We start from the raw sequence: 27181 nt of genomic DNA on the forward strand, positions 1-27181 counted from the left end.
GGTCAGTCTTACAGAACAGCTCCAGAGGTCTGTCATGTTTCTGACACATAAAGTCTTCCAGGTTCTTTACAGGGTCGATGAGTTTGTGTCGTTTTAACCCAGAGACTCTGTGGTGAGGCTCCAGGTGAGTCTCACAGTAGGAGGTCAGACACACCAGGCAGGACTTCAGGGCTTTGAGTTTGGTCTCAGTACAGACGTCACAGGAGACTTCATCTGGTTCAGCAGGTGCTTGGTTTGGGCTGGAAGTTTGTCTCAGCTGCTTTGACTTCCTGAACTGATCAGCCATCTCTGCAAGAACTTTATTAACAGAGAATTCTGGTCTCGCACGGAAGGTTTTGTTACACAGTGGGCACCGGCTCACGACCTTAGTGTTCCAGTAATGTGTGATGCAGGCGTTGCAGTAGTTGTGTCCACATGGAGTGGTGATTGGATCAGTGAACACATCCAGACAGATAGAACACAGGAACTGCTCTTCAGAATAGAGACTGCTGGCAGAGGCCATTTCATCAACACAAATATCGTTTTCGGGTTCGACGTTACTTCTAACATCTATCTACTTAGTGTGGTTGACCAGAGGGCAGCACACTAATAGCTCTACACAATCCTGTGTAAACTCAGGAAAGCCAATCAGGAAGCGGCATCCGGTGACGTCATCCAATGGGGAAACAGAGTGACGTCAGGGACGTGCTGGCCATTGGGAAAAGCGGGAGAGCTCCCGAACGGCCGGTTCATTCCCGGAGGCCGTCCATTAGGAGATTTGTTCCATTTTGGGGCTTGGGCGGCCAACAAAGTAAATCGTCACTGTCGGGCAGAAACCTCGTATCTCCAAGTTTCAAATTTATAAATGTTTTCACAAAGCAAAGCCCTGCTTCATCATACAAGGCTGTTGCACAAAAGTAGTGAAAACAGCAGATCTACAAGCACACAACAGCTCGCACCGTGAGGCGTTGTGTGCTTGTAGATCGGCTGTTTTCACTAGTTTAAATCATTTTTAAAATGATAAATACAAAACAAACAGTTTTGGACATACAAGGTTTCCACCCGACAACGACAAAATATAACTCATGTACAGTAATTGGCCCACTGGCTTGTCACTTGTCATGATCTGAAATGGCAAATCTTTGAGTAGCAGCAGCGCTATAGAGAGAGATCTCTCTCTATAGCGCGCAATGAGGGCCTCTCCAACTCTTTTTCCCGGGCTGAATCAGGGGCCCTGAGTGACGTCATCATTATAGAGTAATTCTATTGAGCTCAATGGGGGAGTGATGCTAGCTTGAGGATTGGTCAGGCTTCACATGACATTTTGGCTATCCAGAAAAATAAATAGGAAACCACACTCACAATTTCCCAGAATTTCATTTCTAGTCATCTCTCCCAGGCCAGAGATGATGATGTGTTTTCTTCATCCCAAGGATTATGTCCAAAACATACACATTATTTCCGGAGTCACGTGATCCAGGTGTATCCGTCAGATTTTCACTGAGACTGAGAACATCTACCAGGGGCTTAGCCAGGATTTACCAACTGGCTATTAGGCCTGGCACAATGTGGGTGGGCACAGGTGCGAGATTGTAGCCTACATTGGCTATTTGCCAGACCCATGAAATGGGTAGGCCTACATAAGCAAATGTCGGTCCGGGTTTTCTATATAAAGGGTATATATGATGATGACATGATGATGACATGCCTACAAAAGGCATGATGTCATAAATGATGATGACAGACAGGGGGTCTGGCACAACCAGGTTGACCTGGTCTAGTTTAAAATAGTTTTACAATGTTCTATAATGTTCTATATATGTATAGCTGTGGTGTCTTTCTTTGCTTCCTAGATAGCTGTGCATCGTTGCATTGTGCCGCACATTTTGTAGTACTTTTTGAGTAAGCACAAAAATGAAATGGGTGGGCTTAGGCCTGCCTATCCAGGCCCACCCTTGGCTACACGTGTCCCTGACATCTACACTGATTACAATCACATCTTCAGCGTTGTTTCTTGGTCATCTTCACTGTCTATTATGAATAAGTTGATTTTCAAAGTTATTCAATCGGCCACATTGCAATTAGTCTATCAATTACTAACCTCGCATCACACACTTTCCACCTCGGAGGAAGGTACCTGGTATTCGTTTTAAAATGGGTTGTGTGATCCAGTCTAGGCATGGAAACAGCCCCCCCCCCCCCCCCTGTTTGTTTCCCCAATCCCTATTTAAATACACGAGAAGTGTAGTCTTACCAATCGCTGCGAGTTAAACTAAAAGATGAATATACCAAACGAACTTTTCAAAAAAATAAGCCAAACCACACCTGCATCAAGGGGTTTATTAGGTAGGCCCTAAAATGATGCCCTTGAGTGCGGGGAATCATTTTGGGTTAAACCAGTTTGATCTTTCCAGCCAACGTATATGAGAACCACTGACCTAAGATACGTCCTTTGCAGCACTTGATTTGTGCGTATTGTTTATATACAGTTTACATCATTATGTTTTCTTATTTTAATTTATTTTATTAAAAGTAGTTTTCTGATTAGTGTTTTTCTCTTCCTGGTTCACATCGCATTGGGACAGCTTGTAATGAATGTAAAAAAAAAAGTTTTTAAATAGGCTACTTTTTACTCTAACTTTTGAGTAATTTTCCTGGACTAGTACTTTTACTCCTACTCTTACTAAACTAGACCAGGTCAACCTGGTTGTGCCAGACCCCCTGTCTGTCATCATCATTTATGACATCATACCTTTTGTAGGCATGTCATCATCATGTCATCATCATATATACCCTTTATATAGAAAAGGAACAGACCGACATTTGCTTATGTAGGCCTACCCATTTCATGGGTCTGGCAAAAAGTAACAGTAGGCTTACTTTGAGTAGGATTTTTCAGTACTCTTTCCACCTCTATCCCCCACATAGGATTAGGATTCATTTGTATTCAAAATGTTTAGACTAGAAAAAACCTTCTGCAGCAACACCTGAAAGGTGACACACACAACTTTGCATCCAGATATTTGGCTTTTACTGGGTTAAACAAGTACATGAGCAGCACAGAGCTAGATTGCAATAAAGGCAGTTCTCACATATTAATGAAACGAAAGGCTCTTGCACACCTACAGCGACAGGTGCTGTCGAGGAGAGACCAAACAATGGTCGGTAAACTGAATAGACAAAGACTCCACGCAAACTGTCTTTAGATGCAAAAAGGGGGATTTAATAAAACGTTTCGGTATTTAAACCTTCATCAGGCAAACCTTTTGCAAAAAGTATTGTGTGAATGGTGTGGAACATAGGATTAGGATTCATTCGTATTCAAATTGCTTATACTGGAAAATGCATAACCTTCTCCAACATCTGAAAGGTGATGCACACTTGCATCTTTGCATCCATATATTTAGCTTTCACAAGGTTAAACATGTAGTATATGAGCACAAAGCACTGTATAGATTGCAACTGCATGAGGCAGTTCTAACATAAAGGTCAGATAGCAATTTTCATTCTCAACATTATCATTAAACTGACCACCTCTGACAAATGTCTATCCTTATTGATAAAAAGTATTCTGCATGTGTAACTTCAAGAGACAATTTGTTCAGCTAAAGCGGAGTGCATCTCACCATTCCGACATGTCATTCCGACAAGAAGACACTGTCGTAATGGAGACATGTCGGAATGGAGACATGTCGGAATGGAGACATGTCGGAATGGAGAGCTCCCCCCGATAAAGGGAATTCCTATGTGGTTCTTCACAGTTGTAAAATGACTAAAGCTGCTGCCACACACACACACACAGTACAGCTAAAAGGCTATTCCCCTGCATGAACCTTCATGTGCTGTTTAAGATTACCATTCTGACTAAAGCTTTTGCCACAATCTGTACAGCTGAAGGGCTTTTCCCCTGTATGAATCCTCATGTGCTGTTTCAAACTACCAATTCTGCTAAATCTGTTGCCACAGACATTACAGCTAAAGTGTTTTTCACCTGTATGAACATGTGTGTGCTCCCTCAAATTACCTTTGTGACTAAAGCTTTTGTCACAATCTGTACAGCTAAATGGTTTTTCCCCTGTATGAATTTTCATGTGCTGCTTCAGATGACTATTTCGACTAAAACTGCTGTCACAAACAGTACAGCTAAAGGGGGTTTCCCGGGTATGAATCCTCATGTGCTGCTTCAGAGTACTCTCTTGACTAAAGCTATTACCACAAAGTGTACAGCTGTAGGGAGTTAGCCCTGTATGCATCCTCATGTGCCGCTTCAGATTACCAATAAGACTAAAGCTGCTGCCACAAACTGTACAGATGAAGGGTTTTTCCCCTGTATGAATCCTCATGTGCTGCTTCAGACCATATGATGTACTAAAGCTGCTGCCACAAACATTACAATTAAAGGGTTTTTCCCCTGTATGAATCCTCATGTGCTGCTTCAGACCAGAGTGTTGACTAAAGCAGCTGCCACAAACTGTGCAGTTAAATGTTTTTTCCCCCGTATGAATCGTCATGTGCTGCTTCAGATTACATTTTCGAGTAAAGTTGCTGCCACAAAGAGTACATATAAAGGGCCTTTCCCCTTTAACAGTCCTCATGGATGGCTTCTCTTTTGATGATTTCACACTGTGGGACAGTTTGATGCTCATAGACAACCCTTGTCCTTTCACATGTTGAGTCTTGTGTGATTGCTGTTTGTTTAAAACTGACTGGGCTTCCCTGGTCTCCTCCCACTCATCACTGTCTTCAGTATCAGATTCAGAACGGTGTGAAGAGAGGAGCTGAGCATCACTGGTTGGTTGTGATGTTTCACAGTCCTCAATACGTGCATAGGAGGTGCTGGCTGGAGGGTCTGGTTCTCTGTTTTCAACATCTTCACTTTTCACTGTTAGTAATGTCAACATTGTCCCATCAGCCTCTAACGGGACAGTCTCTTGTATTTGGAACAGCCCCTCTCCTTCCTCTTTAATATGTTGAGATTCTGGTTCCTCCTGGAACAGTCTGTGGCCCCTCTCCTTCTGTTTAGGTGAATACGCTTCAAAGACAAAGTCTAGGAAGAGGATAAAAAACACGAGTTAAAGGACAACTTTGTTTTTTGACATCAAGGATTCATATTTTAGATTTTAATTAGAGAAAAAAAAGATAAGTGTTAAAATGTTTTCATTTACTGCTTTCTATTGTTTTAGCCATTTTCAATAAGCCGGCAATGTCTCAGTTACTATTTACACCAGCCCCCATAAGTCACATCTGTCCATGAAAGATTGCAGTTATAGACCATATTCACACCGCGGCCATCTTGGATCACATGACTTCCTGGGGTAGCAGCCTGCATTACAAACCATTGTGAACAATGGAGCGATGGTCCCAAAATATGAGTTCTGTTCAACCAATTTCTTTTTACCAAATTGACGAATGGGCAGATGACAACATCAACATCCCAAAAATGATATATTTATCTCCACAATATTCATGGTAGTTAGGTTGCAGTGTTACTCTGTATAAAGACTTGCTACAGTATGCAGACTAGTGCTTGCTCTGCCATCATATAGTTAATATTACTGTATCGTGATTTTTGCATATTAACACATGGGCGGCCAAGGTTTATAACATTTATAGCTGTTGCTGGTGCCACCATTGACTTACGTTATGTTTTGATGAGCCCCGCAAGCTTCGTGCGTGTGCACGTGCGTGTCCAGAGAAGATTGAGGAGGTACTCCATCTGTTTACAAACGCTCGCGAAACTCGCGGTAAAAAAATCGCGGTAAATTCGCGGTAAAGTGTCGCCGTGAAAACAATCAGCTCTCTGCCTCCATGGGGCTGTTTTTACCTCATTCTCAGATAAAGCCGTTCTTATGTTTCAAAGTAGAATCTAAAGCCATGTAAAATCCTTCCGTGTGGGGAGAGACAGGGGGCTTCCTGCCCTGGCTGGGTGACGTAATGGATTCAGGGCATGCAAAGGGAAGCTGCGGTCTCGAAAAGTTAACTATTTGTTGACTCGTCCCTCGACGATATAACTTCCTGTGGCAGGGTGACATCTAGTGGCCAAATCTCGTCCCTGAACGAGTTTGGCTCCCCAAGTGTTAATCAGAAACAATCTAACAACAAATAGTTAATATGATAGTGGAGCAAGCACAGCACAGATAGCATGACTTTGTACACAGTAAGGTTGCAACCTAATTACCATGAATATTGTGGATGTACCCTTCTATTTAATCCTTTTGGGTATGTTGATGTTGTCATCTGCCCATTTGTCAATTTGGTAAAAAGAAATTGGTTGAATAGAATTCATATTTTGGAACCATTGCTCCATTGTTTACAATGGTTTGTAATGCAGGTTGCTACCCCAGGAAGTCATGTGATCCAAGATGGCCGCGGTGTGAATATGTTCTATTGGGGTTATTGTGTCTAAAAATACATATTTAGCCACTTGCATGCATGCCCCCAGCCTAGGGGCATGCATGCATATCAAAACCGTTAAAATCACTAAAACAATAGAAAGAAGTAAATGAAAACTTTTTAACACTCATCTTTTCTCTAAGGACTATCTAAAATATGAACCCTTGTTATAAAAAAACAAAGTTGTCCTTTAAGTCACAACGCACATTGAGGTTAAACCAATGTATTCAAACAATGTCTTCTGCATGCATGCTGAGTGCATCCAAATGAATGACCGAATACAAAGAACGGTGCAGCTTAGTACCCTAAGCATCCTATGGGTGTGATGTGTCGAGTGAAAAGCATGTCAACAATCAGGTTTTATCACAGCTTTAGAATCATCATCTCTCTTACCTTTCGTGTATCTTGTGCACGGCATACAAAGATCCTCTTCCTTTATCTCTTCCTTTATAAGCAGTTTCACATCCCTGTCAGGTGATGGCTTTGAGGACACTGACACAACACCTGGTGTTGCCTCCACCTACACAAAACAGTTTTTAATTGTTTAACAGTTATTCCTTGAATAAATGTCATTGCTGCCTTCTGCTAAAACTGTACAACAAACAACCCCAAATATACTAAATATTTAACTACAAAGGATTGATTCCTAGTCTCCTCTCTGAGGTATCAGATTTCTGTTGATCTTCTAGATTTGGTTTCTAATAACGTTTTGGGCCATTTGATTGATTGATTGAAGACTTTATTAGAAGTTTGCATAGGAAAAGGTACAGTTTCATGACGGTACAGTTCACTGGTACAAGGTCTACTAAAAAGGAGATCCATGAAAAGACTAAGCTTATTTCCACTGGAAACCATTGAAGTATCTCATATAACATTGAATGACAGACAAATAGAACACAGTACTATGCAGTAGATATGTAAAGAAAAACAAAATAGAAGACAGTAAGTCTAAACAAACAGTATATACAAAGAAGGGGCAGGGGAGGGTAGGGTTGGGCTAGGTTCTTTTTTTTTTTTACCAGTTGCGAATGGCTGCTGCCTGTAAGTGGTTTTTCAGGGCAATTTTAAAGGATGCTAGTGATCCACACTCCTTTGTGGCCTTCGGTAAGGCTTTCCACATTTTGGTGGTGTAGCAGAAAAAAGAGTTTGACCCTTTGTTGGTTTTGACTCTGGGTTGAAAGTGATCTGTGGCGCTGCCTCTGGTGTTGTAATTATGGACATCCTTAATGTTTATAAAGTATTTTGACAGGTACTTGGGTATCATAGTGGTGTAGTGTATCTTGTACACCAGGCCCATTGCATACTAAGCCACTTAAACATAAGAAACTATGCAACTGATTTGATCAGACTACTATGGCCCTCTCCTTTTATAAACAACGCTTCAAAATCTATTGGCCAAAACGATTTCATCTACGGGCTCAAACATGTTGGAAATGCTATGGTTTAATGTGGTGTAATAATGCCTCATCCAACAGATACGATTTATAATAAACTTACCATTTTACTTTCTGGAACAGCTGTGTATTCCACGGTGTTAGAAAGATGCAGTTGAACTATTTCATCCTTCACATCCAACAGTCCACTGTTAAACCTTACACGTGTTAGAGGGACGAAACAAGCCTTCAACACCACTGCTTTTGAATCAACCTGTAACAATCAAATACAGAAAAGACAGCTCATGAAAACGTCTCGTGAAAAGCGCAAAAGATGATCATAGAATGAACATTGTTTGAATGTTATATACTATGAGGCTACACAAAAATAGATAAAACACCTATGCAATGAGACAAACATAACAAACCTGGTGCTCAATCTTCCTCCTTTTGGTTTCTCTACAGGACTGTTCAACTTCCCCCGGTTGGTTCATCTGTAATGATAAATGTCTTGGTATTAAAAATAGAGGCTGTGCAAATCTAATTTCTAATAAAGACAGTCTTCTTCAAGGTTAGGAGTTTGTATTAAACAATACAACTCGTTGATCATTACTAAGGTAAAGTGTAAATAATTACAGTGTGCAACGTCTTACCTTCTTGTTCATTTGTTCTCAAAGTAAAATCCTTGGAAATGGTTCTCTGTCTTGTCTCTGAATATGCTGAAAGCACAAACAACATAGACTAAACAACTCTGTGGTACTTTACTTATACGTCTTTCACATGTTTGATTCAACCAATCAGAGCAGAGCAAAGCAAAGGAAGTGGGTGGGTGGAGCTAAGATGCCCTGGGCTGACATGACCATTAACATACAGCACATCAACTATCTGGAAACATTCCAGTACACACAGTCTGGTGATTTACATTCCTTGCATATGTAACAGGTCCCGAAGAGGTGACCATGAATACAGATATATTTGATTGGATAGGATATTCTCTGTACTCTATAAAATCAGGAAACATGATGTGAGACAGAGACGTGGTTGCTTTCTTTCAGTGCTCTGACAATGTGTTTATAAAACACATTTCTTCTATTCAGCCCATATTTTGTAATCACATATTTCATGCTGTAATTATGTCCATTTGGCAGTAATGTAAAGACATGTATTTGTTTTAGAATGTCCATCTTTCACAGAATTCACACACATAATAATACACATTCAACTCCCAAGGCAATGCATCTTAGTTAACTCCACCTGGAATCATGACACTTTAACCAGTAACCTTTTGTTATTGATGATATCCTATGCAAAGTACCTAATGTGTTCTATCCGTCTGTCTTTCAATGTTGTATGAGATACATGAAGTGGTTCTGTGTAAATAAGCCGAAAAGCCACCAGTGATTTGTACTGTCGTGAAACTGTACTTTTCCCTATGCAACCTTCTAAATACATTATTCAATCAATCAATTTCTTATTAAAATCCTGCTGGTTAATCTTAAGGCACTTGGAGAATCGTGATGAATCGTGAAGAGTGAACACAAGAACAATAAATGTATACAATAATACTTTTGTATAATCAACCCTGAGACTGTAGCAAATAATAGTGAACTGTATTAATTACTATAATGCTGGACCCAGTTAAACCCAACGTGAAGCATACAACTGGAAGGCTAATAATATAGCTACTTAGCACTTTACATTACAGTAGTCCACAAGGACGTTTATACTCTATGAAATACACCATGTATTTTAGCAACACAAGGACACCTGCCTGCTCAGAACCACACTCTTTTAGTAACCTACTATAAACGGACATTTGTGTTCCTTTTGTGCCTTACAAACCTGTAAAATCAGGAAAAATGACGTGAGACAGAGAGACGTTGTTGCTTTCTTTCAGTAAGATGGCGCTCCCCTTAGTCCTTAGGCTCAGACTCAACATTTGACATATCGGTACCACCTGGGGTGGCAAATTCTAGTTGTGATTTTTTTATTCCTATACATCTCTAGATTAAGTTTTGATATGATAGACCTTGCAGACAGGTAGCTTAAGTTTTGCTATCAGCTGCTAAAGTTACCATCCCCCTTTGAAAATTTGCATTTTAGACACAGGTACATATATTTTTATTAGCTCATGTTCAGGACATATTGTAATGTTTTATATTATATGTTTGGTATCATTTTTAAGGGGACACCTTGAGCTTTCATTCAAGGCCTTTTGTGAAGATGTATGATACGTAGAGTGGTCACTGGAGCTCTTCAAACCTTTAATAAACAAATACAAATAACTATTTCCGCCTAAACCATATATTTTCTTTTAGTTCTGTGCCATCAAGAAACATCAGAGACTCAAAACACAACAACTGGAATACAGAATTGACCATAAGCATTCAGGGAAATGTATAATTTACCCTCAGTATTTCATTCTGAGGTGGTAATCTTCAGCCTTATCTTAAACAAGCACTTTTTATGAGAAATAGACAGGTCAATAGGCCTATATGAAATAATATCACTGTAAAGTAGAAGGTTGTTTGCTAGGGTGTAGGGCTGGCTAGGTGTTTCTTTCACCATGGGTGCTTCGGTTAGAAAGCCATTCGAAGATATTTCCATGTGCTATGGTTTTTATTTCTACAAATAAACAAATAGAGAAAATGCAATCATTATACAATTCAACAGTAAAACCAACATTAAGCAATAAATTCGCCAAGGTTACAGCTACCAAATATCCAATAAGTAAACCAATATTCAGGGACACAGTACATTTAACAAGATAAGAAGAATGGGTACTTAAACATCAACATTAACTATGATTCTCCAGGTCATTGTGCAATTTACTCTGCATTCCCAACAGTTCAACTTCAAGGCGAAGATTACATTACAAGTAACCATAAAACATACAATCAAAGCAAACAAAGCAAACTCAAACTCACTCAATTAACGCATAACAAAATGGAGTGCCTGTGCCTCCAGGCCAGGCTCTGCTGCTGCTGCTGTTGCCTCTGCTGCTGCCACCACACTGGAGTGAGGAATTCTAGCAGGTTTATATAGTCAGTCTGATTAGGTGAATGGGAGCAGGTGTGTGATTGAGTGGAGCAGGTGAGGTGGGTGGAGCCGAGTCAGTGATGTGGCCAGAGGGAAGGACTGTCCAGTGTGAACCTTTTATACAGCCGCCCCAAATCTGCAAGATTTAAAACTAAAAAGGTCACACTGGTAATATGGCCGCCCCATGAGGAACAAATGGGTGCTGGAGGAGGCTCAGGTGGTGGCAGACGAGGGGGCCCAGGTGCTAGGGGAGGCTCAGGTGGTGGCTGTGGGGGCTGCTGCTGGAGGGCTGTTGCTGGGGGGCCGGCAGGTAGGACTGAGGGTGAAGCCAGGGGCGCCAGAGGAGGCTGGGTCAGAGGCGATGCCCGGGCTGAAGGTGGAGACCAGGACTGCAGGGGAGGTGGAGCTCTGGGCACCGGAGATGGAGAAACAGGAGGTGGAGCCCGGGGCGCCGGAGGCAAGACAGGAAGTGGAGCCCGGGGCGCCGGGGACGAGGCGACAGGAGGAGGAGGCGGAGTCTTGGGCGCAGGAGCCTTTGTAGGAGGCGGAGTCTTGGGCACAGGAGCCTGAGGAGGCGGAGTCTTGGGCACAGGAGCCTGAGGAGGAGGCGGAGTCTTGGGCACAGGAGCCTGAGGAGGAGGCGGAGTCTTGGGCGCAGGAGCCTGAGGAGGAGGCGGAGTCTTGGGCGCCGGAGCCTGAGGAGGCGGAGTCTTGGGCACCGGAGCCTGAGGAGGCGGAGTCTTGGGCACAGGAGCCTGAGGAGGCGGAGTCTTGGGCACTGGAGGCTGACGAGGAGGCGGAGTCTTGGGCACCGGAGCCTGAGGAGGAGGCGGAGTCTTGGGCACAGGAGCCTGAGGAGGAGGCGGAGTCTTGGGCGCAGGAGCCTGAGGAGGAGGCGGAGTCTTGGGCGCCGGAGCCTGAGGAGGCGGAGTCTTGGGCACCGGAGCCTGAGGAGGAGGCGGAGTCTTGGGCACCGGAGCCTGAGGAGGCGGAGTCTTGGGCACAGGAGCCTGAGGAGGCGGAGTCTTGGGCACTGGAGGCTGACGAGGAGGCGGAGTCTTGGGCACCGGAGCCTGAGGAGGAGGCGGAGTCTTGGGCACCGGAGCCTGAGGAGGCGGAGTCTTGGGCACTGGAGGCTGACGAGGAGGCGGAGTCTTGGGCACCGGAGCCTGAGGAGGAGGCGGAGTCTTGGGCACCGGAGCCTGAGGAGGAGGTGGAGTCTTGGGCACCGGAGCCTGACGAGGAGGCGGAGTCTTGGGCACTGGAGGCTGAGGAGGAGGCGGAGTCTTGGGCACCAGAGCCTGACGAGGAGGCGGAGTCTTGGGCACTGGAGGCTGACGAGGAGGCGGAGCCCTGGGCACAGGGGGCTTGGACCGGAGGGAGGAGAGTACATACAGCATTCTGGTGTAGTTTTCCTGCATTCGGGTGTAGTTTTCCTGCATTCGGGTGCTGTTCTCCTGCATTCGGGTGTAGTTCTCCTGCATTCGGGTGCTGCTCTGCAGGAGCTTCTGGGTTTGCTCTTCCATGGCAAAAGCTCTAGTTCCGGGTTCGAAGGACCATGTAAAGTAGAAGGTTGTTTGCTAGGGTGTAGGGCTGGCTAGGTGTTTCTTTCACCATGGGTGCTTCGGTTAGAAAGCCATTCGAAGATATTTCCATGTGCTATGGTTTTTATTTCTACAAATAAACAAATAGAGAAAATGCAATCATTATACAATTCAACAGTAAAACCAACATTAAGCAATAAATTCGCCAAGGTTACAGCTACCAAATATCCAATAAGTAAACCAATATTCAGGGACACAGTACATTTAACAAGATAAGAAGAATGGGTACTTAAACATCAACATTAACTATGATTCTCCAGGTCATTGTGCAATTTACTCTGCATTCCCAACAGTTCAACTTCAAGGCACAGGCGAAGATTACATTACAAGTAACCATAAAACATACAATCAAAGCAAACAAAGCAAACTCAAACTCACTCAATTAACGCATAACAAAATGGAGTGCCTGTGCCTCCAGGCCAGGCTCTGCTGCTGCTGCTGTTGCCTCTGCTGCTGCCACCACACTGGAGTGAGGAATTCTAGCAGGTTTATATAGTCAGTCTGATTAGGTGAATGGGAGCAGGTGTGTGATTGAGTGGAGCAGGTGAGGTGGGTGGAGCCGAGTCAGTGATGTGGCCAGAGGGAGGGACTGTCCAGTGTGAACCTTTTATACAATCACTAAACCTCCCTAAACATTGATACAAAAGGGTTTCAATTGATTCTGGTACCTTTAGGCATGCCTGAGAACATCCCAAAAATCCAGGAAAATATATTTACCATAAAGGCCACATTTTCAAGATGGCACCCAGGATGGCTGCCAGGAGCTTAAAATGGCTATATCTCAATTGTTATGCAACCTAGAAAGGTGGTTTTGGTGGTGTTTAACCCAAGGTTTTGGGGTTCAAGGAATGTGACTGAATCAGTGAAATTAACACCAGTTAATCATTTATTGCCAAATGCAAGATGGCGTCCCATTATACTATATTACATAAAAGCAATAAATAACACTAACTCTCACATTTAATGTCAAAACTAGGAAACACTTTTGGAAGCATGTATAATATGTATTAGTATTTTAATCACTTAAATAACCACAAAGTAGTCAAGTTATCCTGTAAGCCAGATCTACTAGCCCTATAGGCACTTATGTCTTATGTACGCACTGTTCGTTGCCATATTCTGACTCCTCTGGAAGAAACCTATACGGATTGTCACATTTCTTAACACTTTCAGTGCCAGGGCGTCATATGACGTCCGACACGACCTTGGCAATGATGCCAGAAAATAATATTGGCGTCATATGACGCCAGATGCTTTTTTTTCATATTACAGTAGCACACAGTCTGATCTTGCCCTCAGCACAGACAGGGCCCTCTGGGCTATGGGATTGTGAAGTCACACGTCATTTGACCAAATTCGAGCACTCCGGTTGGCCGGTTCCCCCCAGAAACAAGGGTCTACAGGCCAAAACAAGAAGACTCAATCACCCGCTTCACTCAGCAAGTGGCAGTGGCTTGAGTTGGACGGAGGGAGAGAGAGAGAGAGAGAGTGAGAGAGAGAGAGAGAGAGAGAACACAATAAAAAGGTAATCGTTAGTTTATTTTGGATTATTTAGAGTAGTATAGAGTAGTATAGTATAGTATAGAAGTAGTTTAGTTAGAACATCGTTAGATTTAGTTGTATTTAGATAGATAGAGATAGTATTAGGTAGATTTTTTTAGCGGGGAGGGAAGTTTTAGTGGCGAGGGTGGGGGGAAGGGTCTAGGTTCTTTGTTAGCGTCCATTTTGTAGTTTATTTAGCTGGGATTTCTTTTTTGGGGGGGCAAAAAACATAAAAAAACAAAAAAAAAGGAGTGTAGGAGTTCTGTGTTGTTTGTTGGTGTGGGTAGGGCAAAAAACATAAAAAAAAAACAAAAAAAAGGAGTGTAGGAGTTGCGTGTTGTAGTGTAGTGTATTGTGTTGTACTGTACGTTGTAGTGTAGTGTATTGTATTGTCTAGTGTAGTGTAGTAGGCTATTGTTAGATCAGTCAAGATGCCAGGGCGAGGGCTAGGGAAAGCGAAGGGAAAACGAAAGCACGTATCGCCACCAAGGGGCCAACCTAAGATAACAGATGCCTTCAAACCAAAGGCGGTTGCACCGCCGATCGAAGAGCCTCAGACTCAGTCCACCGTAAAGGACGAGACACCATGTCCCTTGGAGACCGAAGCCAACGGCCGCGCCACCACCAACGACCCTGCGGGCGCCTTTGCACCCCAACGATGCCGTGGATCTAAACCCCGCCGCCCGCAGGAAGCAACGGTGAGCGTCGCTGCGATCAACGAACCGGTAACGTTTCAAGTTCTATACGTCTGTTTTTCAATGTTATATGAGATCATCAGTGCTGTGTTGTAACGCACGTATACGCAGAGTGTAGGTGATGTTGTGTGTATAGTAGGCTATATGAGAGATTACTGGTGCGTGCATGTGGAACTATAGGAATAAGAGCTGTGTGTGTAGCCAACGCTCAACGTTGCTTCCTGCTGGCCGCGGTGTGGCCGCTTGCATGTGGAAACATTTAGGGTGACCATAGTTTCAGCCACTCAAACCGGGACGCGAAACACTGTTGCCTAAAACCGTGACCCTAACCCTAAAAGCAATGCGCACGTTACCGCGCACACGCAAACTACACTGTTTCTGCATTCTATGATCCTATAGTTTACTGACACTGACACACTACAGTGTATAGTAGAGACACTATCACTGTCTGTCTGTATTATATGTTCCTATAGTTTACTAAGACGCTACGCTGTCTCTCTGCGTTCTATGATCCTATAGTTTACTGACACTGACACACTACAGCAGGGGTTGGCAACCCTTTTGACATGAAGTGCCATGTTTTCATTTTCTTGATAGTCAGTGTGCCATAACAACACATCAAAGTGTCATATTTCCAATTGATTTTGACAGGCTACAAATAACAACCTTTATTTTTGTCCTTCTTCTTTAGAAATATATTATTTTACATTAGGATGTAGGCCTAATTATCATTAGACTCAAATAATAACCCACTTATCTCCCAGACTAGTCAGTCTCTCCCCAGTCAAAGTTATCATCTTGAATGAATGTAGAATTATATGCAGGCTGTAAGTTCCATATAGATGTGTGTGCTCTCTCATACTTCTGCAAGTGTGCCAGTGATAACCATCCACTGTGCCAATGTTGGCACCCGTGCCTAAGGTTGCCTACCCCTGCACTACAGTGTATAGTAGAGACACTATCACTGTCTGTCTGTATTATATGTTCCTATAGTATAGTTTACTGAGACGCTACGCTGTGTCTCTGCGTTCCATGATCCTATAGTTTACTGAGACACTACACTGTCTCTCTGCATTCTATGATCCTATAGTTTACTGAGACGCTACGCTGTCTCTCTGCGTTCTATGATCCTATAGTTTACTGAGACACTACACTGTCTCTCTGCATTCTATGATCCTATAGTTTACTGACACGCTACACTGTCTCTCTGCATTCTATGATCCTTTAGTTTACTGAGACGCAACGCTGTCTCTCTGCATTCTATGATCCTATACTGTAGTTTACTGAGACACTACACTGTCTCTCTGCATTCTATGATCCTATAGTTTACTGAGACACTACACTGTCTCTCTGCATTCTATGATCCTATAGTTTACTGAGACCCTCATATTAGCCTACTGTACACAGCGCATTTATCATTTGAAATTATTTAGACAGTGAAAACAGCCGAAATACAAGCACACAACGCCTCGCGGTGCACTGCAAAGCCTGTTGACAAACAGGCTTGCACCGCGAGGCGTTGTGTGCTTGTAGATCGGCTGTTTTCACTGTCTAAATAATTTCAAATGATAAATGCGCTCTGTCTGAAATCACATATCACAAAATATATTGTTTGTGTGCTTGTAGATCGGCTGTTTTCAATAGAACCCTTTTCTGTATGTTCACGTAGGGTGCCTTTGGTTTCATCTTTCTTTCTTCATTGTTTACCAACTCACAGGGACCTGAAGGCTCAGTCCACAGTCTGGACACCAAGCCCCCCGGCGAGGCATGCTTGCTGCCCAGCACCACCACCGACCATGGCGCTGGAGATGGAGCGGGTGCCTCTGCACCCAAACGAGGCCGTGGTGGACCCAGCCGGGCCGGTAAACGACCGCTCGCCCCGAGCTGTGCTGCCATCGGCAAACTGGTAAGCGTTACAAAGCTTATGTTCTCTGAATGTGTACCCATTCAAAGATATGTGCTTCAAGTGCAGAGTGTACATGATGATGTGTGTACAGTAGGCTATGGGATTACTGGTGCTTGCATGTGGAAATATTTAGGGTGACCATAGTTTCAGCCACTCAAACCGGGACGCGAACCACTGTTGCCTAAAACCGTGACCCTAACCCTAAAAGCAATGCGCACGTTACCGCGCACACGCAAACTACACTGTTTCTGCATTCTATGATCCTATAGTTTACTGACACTGACACACTACAGTGTATAGTAGAGACACTATCACTGTCTGTCTGTATTATATGTTCCTATAGTTTACTAAGACGCTACGCTGTCTCTCTGCGTTCTATGATCCTATAGTTTACTGACACTGACACACTACAGCAGGGGTTGGCAACCCTTTTGACATGAAGTGCCATGTTTTCATTTTCTTGATAGTCAGTGTGCCATAACAACACATCAAAGTGTCATATTTCCAATTGATTTTGACAGGCTACAAATAACAACCTTTATTTTTGTCCTTCTTCTTTAGAAATATATTATTTTACATTAGGATGTAGGCCTAATTATCATTAGACTCAAATAATAACCCACTTATCTCCCAGACTAGTCAGTCTCTCCCCAGTCAAAGTTATCATCTTGAATGAATGTAGAATTATATGCAGGCTGTAAGTTCCATATAGATGTGTGTGCTCTCTCATACTTCTGCAAGTGTGCCAGTGATAACCATCCACTGTGCCAATGTTGGCACCCGTGCCTAAGGTTGCCTACCCCTGCACTACAGTGTATAGTAGAGACACTATCACTGTCTGTCTGTATTATATGTTCCTATAGTATAGTTTACTGAGACGCTACGCTGTCTCTCTGCGTTCTATGATCCTATAGTTTACTGAGACACTACACTGTCTCTCTGCATTCTATGATCCTATAGTTTACTGAGACGCTACGCTGTCTCTCTGCGTTCTATGATCCTATAGTTTACTGAGACACTACACTGTCTCTCTGCATTCTATGATCCTATAGTTTACTGACACGCTACACTGTCTCTCTGCATTCTATGATCCTTTAGTTTACTGAGACGCAACGCTGTCTCTCTGCATTCTATGATCCTATACTGTAGTTTACTGAGACACTACACTGTCTCTCTGCATTCTATGATCCTATAGTTTACTGAGACACTACACTGTCTCTCTGCATTCTATGATCCTATAGTTTACTGAGACCCTCATATTAGCCTACTGTACACAGCGCATTTATCATTTGAAATTATTTAGACAGTGAAAACAGCCGAAATACAAGCACACAACGCCTCGCGGTGCACTGCAAAGCCTGTTGACAAACAGGCTTGCACCGCGAGGCGTTGTGTGCTTGTAGATCGGCTGTTTTCACTGTCTAAATAATTTCAAATGATAAATGCGCTCTGTCTGAAATCACATATCACAAAATATATCGTTTGTGTGCTTGTAGATCGGCTGTTTTCAATAGAACCCTTTTCTGTATGTTCACGTAGGGTGCCTTTGGTTTCATCTTTCTTTCTTCATTGTTTACCAACTCACAGGGACCTGAAGGCTCAGTCCACAGTCTGGACACCATGCCCCCCGGCGAGGCATGCTTGCTGCCCAGCACCACCACCGACCATGGCGCTGGAGATGGAGCGGGTGCCTCTGCACCCAAACGAGGCCGTGGTGGACCCAGCCGGGCCGGTAAACGACCGCTCGCCCCGAGCTGTGCTGCCATCGGCAAACTGGTAAGCGTTACAAAGCTTATGTTCTCTGAATGTGTACCCATTCAAAGATATGTGCTTCAAGTGCAGAGTGTAGATGATGATGTGTGTACAGTAGGCTATGGGATTACTGGTGCTTGCATGTGGAAATATTTAGGGTGACCATAGTTTCAGCCACTCAAACCGGGACGCGAACCACTGTTGCCTAAAACCGTGACCCTAACCCTAAAAGCAATGCGCACGTTACCGCGCACACGCAAACTACACTGTTTCTGCATTCTATGATCCTATAGTTTACTGACACTGACACACTACAGTGTATAGTAGAGACACTATCACTGTCTGTCTGTATTATATGTTCCTATAGTTTACTAAGACGCTACGCTGTCTCTCTGCGTTCTATGATCCTATAGTTTACTGACACTGACACACTACAGCAGGGGTTGGCAACCCTTTTGACATGAAGTGCCATGTTTTCATTTTCTTGATAGTCAGTGTGCCATAACAACACATCAAAGTGTCATATTTCCAATTGATTTTGACAGGCTACAAATAACAACCTTTATTTTTGTCCTTCTTTAGAAATATATTATTTTACATTAGGATGTAGGCCTAATTATCATTAGACTCAAATAATAACCCACTTATCTCCCAGACTAGTCAGTCTCTCCCCAGTCAAAGTTATCATCTTGAATGAATGTAGAATTATATGCAGGCTGTAAGTTCCATATAGATGTGTGTGCTCTCTCATACTTCTGCAAGTGTGCCAGTGATAACCATCCACTGTGCCAATGTTGGCACCCGTGCCTAAGGTTGCCTACCCCTGCACTACAGTGTATAGTAGAGACACTATCACTGTCTGTCTGTATTATATGTTCCTATAGTATAGTTTACTGAGACGCTACGCTGTCTCTCTGCGTTCTATGATCCTATAGTTTACTGAGACACTACACTGTCTCTCTGCATTCTATGATCCTATAGTTTACTGAGACGCTACGCTGTCTCTCTGCGTTCTATGATCCTATAGTTTACTGAGACACTACACTGTCTCTCTGCATTCTATGATCCTATAGTTTACTGACACGCTACACTGTCTCTCTGCATTCTATGATCCTTTAGTTTACTGAGACGCAACGCTGTCTCTCTGCATTCTATGATCCTATACTGTAGTTTACTGAGACACTACACTGTCTCTCTGCATTCTATGATCCTATAGTTTACTGAGACACTACACTGTCTCTCTGCATTCTATGATCCTATAGTTTACTGAGACCCTCATATTAGCCTACTGTACACAGCCCAAATGATAAATGCGCTCTGTCTGAAATCACATATCACAAAATATATCGTTTGTGTGCTTGTAGATCGGCTGTTTTCAATAGAACCCTTTTCTGTATGTTCACGTAGGGTGCCTTTGGTTTCATCTTTCTTTCTTCATTGTTTACCAACTCACAGGGACCTGAAGGCTCAGTCCACAGTCTGGACACCATGCCCCCCGGCGAGGCATGCTTGCTGCCCAGCACCACCACCGACCATGGCGCTGGAGATGGAGCGGGTGCCTCTGCACCCAAACGAGGCCGTGGTGGACCCAGCCGGGCCGGTAAACGACCGCTCGCCCCGAGCTGTGCTGCCATCGGCAAACTGGTAAGCGTTACAAAGCTTATGTTCTCTGAATGTGTACCCATTCAAAGATATGTGCTTCAAGTGCAGAGTGTAGATGATGATGTGTGTACAGTAGGCTATGGGATTACTGGTGCTTGCATGTGGAAATATTTAGGGTGACCATAGTTTCAAGTTGTTCTATACGTCTGTTTTTCAATGTTATATGAGATCATCAGTGCTGTGTTGTAACGCACGTATACACAGAGTGTAGGTGATGTTGTGTGTATAGTAGGCTATATGAGAGATTACTGGTGCGTGCATGTGGAACTATAGGAATAAGAGCTGTGTGTGTAGCCAACGCTCAACGTTGCTTCCTGCTGGCCGCGGTGTGGCCGCTTGCATGTGGAAACATTTAGGGTGACCATAGTTTCAGCCACTCAAACCGGGACGCGAACCACTGTTGCCTAAAACCGTGACCCTAACCCTAAAAGCAATGCGCACGTTACCGCGCACACGCAAACTACACTGTTTCTGCATTCTATGATCCTATAGTTTACTGACACTGACACACTACAGTGTATAGTAGAGACACTATCACTGTCTGTCTGTATTATATGTTCCTATAGTTTACTGAGATGCTACGCTGTCTCTCTGCGTTCTATGATCCTATAGTTTACTGACACTGACACACTACAGCAGGGGTTGGCAACCCTTTTGACATGAAGTGCCATGTTTTCATTTTCTTGATAGTCAGTGTGCCATAACAACACATCAAAGTGTCATATTTCCAATTGACTTTGACAGGCTACAAATAACAACCTTTATTTTTGTCCTTCTTCTTTAGAAATATATTATTTTACATTAGGATGTAGGCCTAATTATCATTAGACTCAAATAATAACCCACTTATCTCCCAGACTAGTCAGTCTCTCCCCAGTCAAAGTTATCATCTTGAATGAATGTAGAATTATATGCAGGCTGTAAGTTCCATATAGATGTGTGTGCTCTCTCATACTTCTGCAAGTGTGCCAGTGATAACCATCCACTGTGCCAATGTTGGCACCCGTGCCTAAGGTTGCCTACCCCTGCACTACAGTGTATAGTAGAGACACTATCACTGTCTGTCTGTATTATATGTTCCTATAGTTTACTGAGACGCTACGCTGTCTCTCTGCATTCTATGATCCTATAGTTTACTGACACGCTACACTGTCTCTCTGCATTCTATGATCCTTTAGTTTACTGAGACGCAACGCTGTCTCTCTGCATTCTATGATCCTATACTGTAGTTTACTGAGACACTACACTGTCTCTCTGCATTCTATGATCCTATAGTTTACTGAGACACTACACTGTCTCTCTGCATTCTATGATCCTATAGTTTACTGAGACCCTCATATTAGCCTACTGTACACAGCGCATTTATCATTTGAAATTATTTAGACAGTGAAAACAGCCGAAATACAAGCACACAACGCCTCGCGGTGCACTGCAAAGCCTGTTGACAAACAGGCTTGCACCGCGAGGCGTTGTGTGCTTGTAGATCGGCTGTTTTCACTGTCTAAATAATTTCAAATGATAAATGCGCTCTGTCTGAAATCACATATCACAAAATATATCGTTTGTGTGCTTGTAGATCGGCTGTTTTCAATAGAACCCTTTTCTGTATGTTCACGTAGGGTGCCTTTGGTTTCATCTTTCTTTCTTCATTGTTTACCAACTCACAGGGACCTGAAGGCTCAGTCCACAGTCTGGACACCAAGCCCGCCGGCGAGGCATGCTTGCTGCCCAGCGCCACCAGCGACCATGGCGCCGGAGATGGAGCGGGTGCCTCTGCACCCAAACGAGGCAGTGGTGGTCCCGCTGCGGTCACTCCCCGCGCCCCGAGCTGTGCTGCCATCAGCGAAGCGGTAAGCGTTACAAAGCTTATGTTCTCTGAATGTGTGTACATCTTACTTTTTGGTTTTTATTATTTTCCACGTAGGGATCCGCGTTGGTTCCATTATCTAAACTATAGGGCTTCTTTGTTTACCAACTCAGCAGGGAACCGAAGGCTCAGTCGCCCCACCCCCACGGAAGCTTCGGCCGAGGCCAGCAGCCAAAGATGTCCGTGAGGAGAGCGAGCCAGACAGTGAGCTGGATCGGGATTCATCTGGAGATGATCTTGCTGATAAGGATTATGCGGTTCCTGCAACGTCTTCCAGTAAGAATACATTTCTTTATAGTTTCGTTTTTTATCTACAGTAGCCATGTAGATTTTTATCAAAGCTGAGCCTATAGGCTGGCATAGCTAGTGTATAATTTATATTTTATTTGTCTTCTCTGTGTGAAAGCAAGCCTTGGCGCGAGCCTTTGACGCTGGCAATATTGCGATGATGATGATGATGATGATGATGATTTTGATTTGATGAATCAAATGTCATCTCGGTGTGAAAGCAAGCCTTGACGGGAGCCTTTGAGCTGGCAATATTGCCAACACGGTCACAAACAGTGACGTGCAATGAATATGTAGAGAGGCAGGGTCTTGCAATTCTAAAAGCGCCTTTTTTTTTTATAGCTCAAGCCCTTTTCAATTCCATGTGCATGTACATGCCTGCATGGAGTGGGAAAAATGTAGATAAATAGCTCCATCTAGTGGTTATCTGATAATATCTATAATGGGTTTGCAAAGGAAAAGGCTTGATTGATTGATTGAAAACGTTATTACTTTCAGTAGGCTACTATGGCCAAGAAATATGTAGATAAATTGCTCCATCTATTGATTGATTGATTGATTGAATACTTTATTACTTTCAGTACTATGGCCAAGAAATATGTAGATAAATAGCTCCATCTATTGATTGATTATGATCAGATATGATGATGATGTTGATGAATCATCATCTATGTGAAAGTAAGCCTTGACACTGTCGGCTATTTTCACTGTCCATTTCCCAATCATTTCTCCATGCTAGCGTGGCTCAAAAGATGAGTCACAGGTTCATCTACCAAAGGTTCCAAGTTCGAATCCCATGATGAACATTTTCACTGTCCATTTGAATTGTAAAACGCGGGTCATATATTACATTCCCGATCATTTCTCCATGTCAGTGTGGCACAAAAGATGTGTCAAGGTTTCAAGTGTCAAGGTTTCAAGTACCAAAGGTTGTAGGTTCAAAGCTCAAACAAAACTAAAGACCACTAAAGGCCACTAAAAAAAAAACAAGAAAAAAAAAACCTCAAACAACAACAAAATCTCAAAACCCTCAATACATAACCTGGTGTAACTCAAGCTTGCAGTGGGGGAAATCATAAAAAATCAAACCTCGGTTCGAAGTGGAGCTGTGTGTGTGTGTGTGTGTGTGTGTGTGTGTGTGTGTGTGTGTGTGTGTGTGTGTGTGTGTGTGTGTGTGTGTGTGTGTGTGTGTGTGTGTGTGTGTGTGTGTGTGTGTGTGTGTGTGTGTGTGTGTGTGTGTGTGTGTGTGTGTGTGTGTGTGTGTGTGTGTGTGTGTGTGTGTGTGTTACTGGACACACATAGCCAGCCTGTGTGTGTAACCTACTGGACATACCCAGCCACATAGCCAGCCTGTGTGTGTGTGTAACCTACTGGACATAGCCAGCCTGTGTGTGTGTGTAACCTACTGGACATACTGGACATACCCAGCCACATAGCCAGCCTGTGTGTGTGTGTAACCTACTGGACATAGCCAGCCAGCCAGCCACGGACATACCTGTCTATTGGGAGCGCTTTCACCGCTCCAAGAGATGAAGCAGGGACCCCCACAACCTGTTCATAGATTCCATATAGTTTTATCTATCAGTAAGCATATTTGTTTTTATATAGACACACACACAACTTTGTTTATTCTAAGTCACTTTGATGTACATATTGAAGCGGCTTTAGCTCAGGAGGTAGAGTGGGTTGGCCAATGATCCATGGGTCGGTGGTTCAAATCCCAGCTTATCCTGTCTACATGTCGAAGTGTCATTGGGCATGAGAGCAACGTTAGTTATATATGTTATAGAATGAAAGGTCAAATGTATTATATAATTGACATGAATCCCAAATATCTTTAGTAATTTAGTAATTTAGTCTCATAATTTAGTCATTCTCGTTTATGTTGTAGGGCAGGGGTCTTCAGCGTTTTCAGGTCAAGGACCCCTTAGTTGAGAGAGAGATGAAGCAGGGACCCCCACAACCTGTTCATAGATTCCATATAGTTTTATCTATCAGTAAGCATATTTGTTTTTATATAGACACACACACAACTTTGTTTATTCTAAGTCACTTTGATGTACATATTGAAGTGGCTTTAGCTCAGGAGGTAGAGTGGGTTGGCCAATGATCCATGGGTCGGTGGTTCAAATCCCAGCTTATCCTGTCTACATGTCGAAGTGTCATTGGGCATGAGAGCAACGTTAGTTATATATGTTATAGAATGAAAGGTCAAATGTATTATATAATTGACATGAATCCCAAATATCTTTAGTAATTTAGTCTCATAATTTAGTCATTCTCGTTTATGTTGTAGGGCAGGGGTCTTCAGCGTTTTCAGGTCAAGGACCCCTTAGTTGAGAGAGAGATGAAGCAGGGACCCCCACAACCTGTTCATAGATTCCATATAGTTTTATCTATCAGTAAGCATATTTGTTTTTATATAGACACACACACAACTTTGTTTATTCTAAGTCACTTTGATGTACATATTGAAGCGGCTTTAGCTCAGGAGGTAGAGTGGGTTGGCCAATGATCCATGGGTCGGTGGTTCAAATCCCATTCCATATAGTTTTATCTATCAAAAAAAAACCAATGGGAGTCTATGCTGGCACTGGCTGTACCCCTAAAACCCTAACATTGTGGCAGTCAATGTGTTAGGACACACACACACACACACACACACACTTAGACTTACCTGTGTTCGCTTTGATGTGCATATTTACAAAAGTATTTTACATTTTATTTCAGGTGAGGAGGATACCGTTGATGATGCAGATGTGGCAGTTCGGCCTAGCAGGAAGTCTGCTGCCCCTCCAATAGGTAAGCTAAGAACCCCACACAACGTGAGACGCTGTGTGCTTGTAGATCTGCTGTTTTCACTAGAACCCTTTGCTGCATGACACATCCACAGGAGTAAACAATTGATTTGAATGTGTGTACATCTTGCCACTATGACTGCCCTTTACAGCATTACTCACCAAACTATATATTTTGTGATATGTGATTTCAGACACAGAGAGGGAGGTAGGAGAAGAGGAAGCCACTACTTCCGGTGCAGTGCCACCACGTGCAGTGCCATCTGCTCGCCGTACGTAAAATAACCTTTTCTGACACTTACTACACAAATACAAAAAATATGTATTTTATAATTATGAAACACAAACACACAGATAATTTAGTAATTTGCTTGTAGATCTGCTGTTTTCACTACTTTTGTGCGACAGCCTTATCTAAAGTACATACAAAACAGACACATGATCATTTAGTATTTTCTTTTTGTATTTTTATCATATACAGGGAAGAAGACACAGCCCCCTCCAGTAGTGGAGTCTGACTGGATGGAGGAAGGATGGGAGCCCACAGACTTCCCATTCACTGCAACGCCAGGACCACGCGGTGCAGCTGCTGAGCTGCAGTCCGATGTCCCTGTGGACTTCATGTCTCTGTACCTGACAGATGAGCTGCTGGAGACGATCTGCCAGCACACCAATGCGAACGCAGAGGACGCCATGATGTCGGAGATAGTGAGAGAGCAGGAGTCAGGCATCTCGCATCCACACTGTAGGGTTTCGACCTGGAGCGATGTCACCCTAGGGGAGTTGAAAAACTTCCTGGGACTTCTGTTCCTCACAGCCGTCGTTCACAAGCCGGTGTGGCGATGCACTGGTCCCAAAACCCTGTCATTGCCACTCCATACTTCGCCAAGACAATGTCAAGGAACAGGTACCAGGCCATTTGGAGGTACCTGAGGTTCCGGGACGAAGAGACTGCAGACACCAGCGACAGGCTCTACAGAGTCCGGCCTCTCCTAGATTACCTCCTAAAGCAGTTCCAGGGTCTCTTTGTTCCCGGTGAGCAAGTTGGCATCGATGAGGGAATGCTGAAATGGAGAGGGCGCCTCTGCTTCCGCGTCTACAACCCTGACAAGCCCATCAAATATGGGATAAAATCCTACATTCTGAGCGACACCGCTACCGGGTACTGCTACAACCTAATGCCGTATTGTGGCGTGTATCACCCAACCGACCAGACGGTGTTAGATTTGATGTCCTCTCTGTCAGGGTTTGGCTACAAACTATTCATGGACAATTATTATATAAAGGTGTCACTGGCTCAAACACTTCTGAGGGAGCACAAGACTCACACCATTGGCACAATCAGGAAACATCGGGGCGAGCCACTGGCCATCAGAGAGGCGTGTGAGAGAACACTCAAGAAGGGTGAAAGGTTGATGCGTCACAACCGTGAGGTAATGCTTGTGGCTTGGCGGGACAAGCGCATCGTCCGAATCCTCTCCACACTACACCGAAACGAGACGGTCACAGTGTGGGTCCGAGAGAAGGACAAAGAGGCGCCCCAGGAAAAGCAGAAGCCTGTCGCGATTGTGGCGTACAACCACGGGATGAACGCGGTGGACAAACTGGATCAGAATTTGGCGTATTACTGCTTCTGTCGGAAGACCGAGCGGTGGCCCAAGAAGTTTGCGATGTACCTGTTCCAAATATCACTCTTCAATAGCTTCGTGGTGTTCAAAGCAAGGAACCCAGACACAACGCTGTTCTTGCTGGACTACCTACTGAGTGTCCTCACTGCCTGGACCAGTCTCCCTCCTGCTGTCCCGTCAGATCTGGATCTGGAGGCTCTGATGCAGGATGTGGCGGCAGGACACGAGGGTGAGCCTGATGCTGGACAGCCTGAACAGGTGGAGGCTCTGATGCAGGATGTGGCGGCAGGACCCGAGGGTGAGCCTGATGCTGGACAGAGGGGAGGAGCTGCAGTGCAGTCCACACGGCCGCCAATCGTAGACCCGGCTAATAGGCGGAATGGTGACCGCTACTTTCACCTGCTGGTCAAAATCCCCGCCACAGAGAAGGACCGCCATCCAGCCAGGAAGTGCAGGGTGTGCCTACGGAACAAGGTCCTAACGAACAGGGAAACAACCTTCATGTGCAAGGGCTGCAATGTCTACTTGCATGTAGGTCTCTGTGAGGTTCGTTACCACATAGAAGAACGCTACTGGCCTTGAAAGACAGAAAGAGAGAGAGAGAGACACACACACACACACACACACACACACACACACACACACACACACCCCT

Source organism: Nannobrachium achirus (assembly GCF_963921795.1).
Source record: "Nannobrachium achirus genome assembly, chromosome: 15".
NCBI classification, from domain to species: domain Eukaryota; kingdom Metazoa; phylum Chordata; class Actinopteri; order Myctophiformes; family Myctophidae; genus Nannobrachium; species Nannobrachium achirus.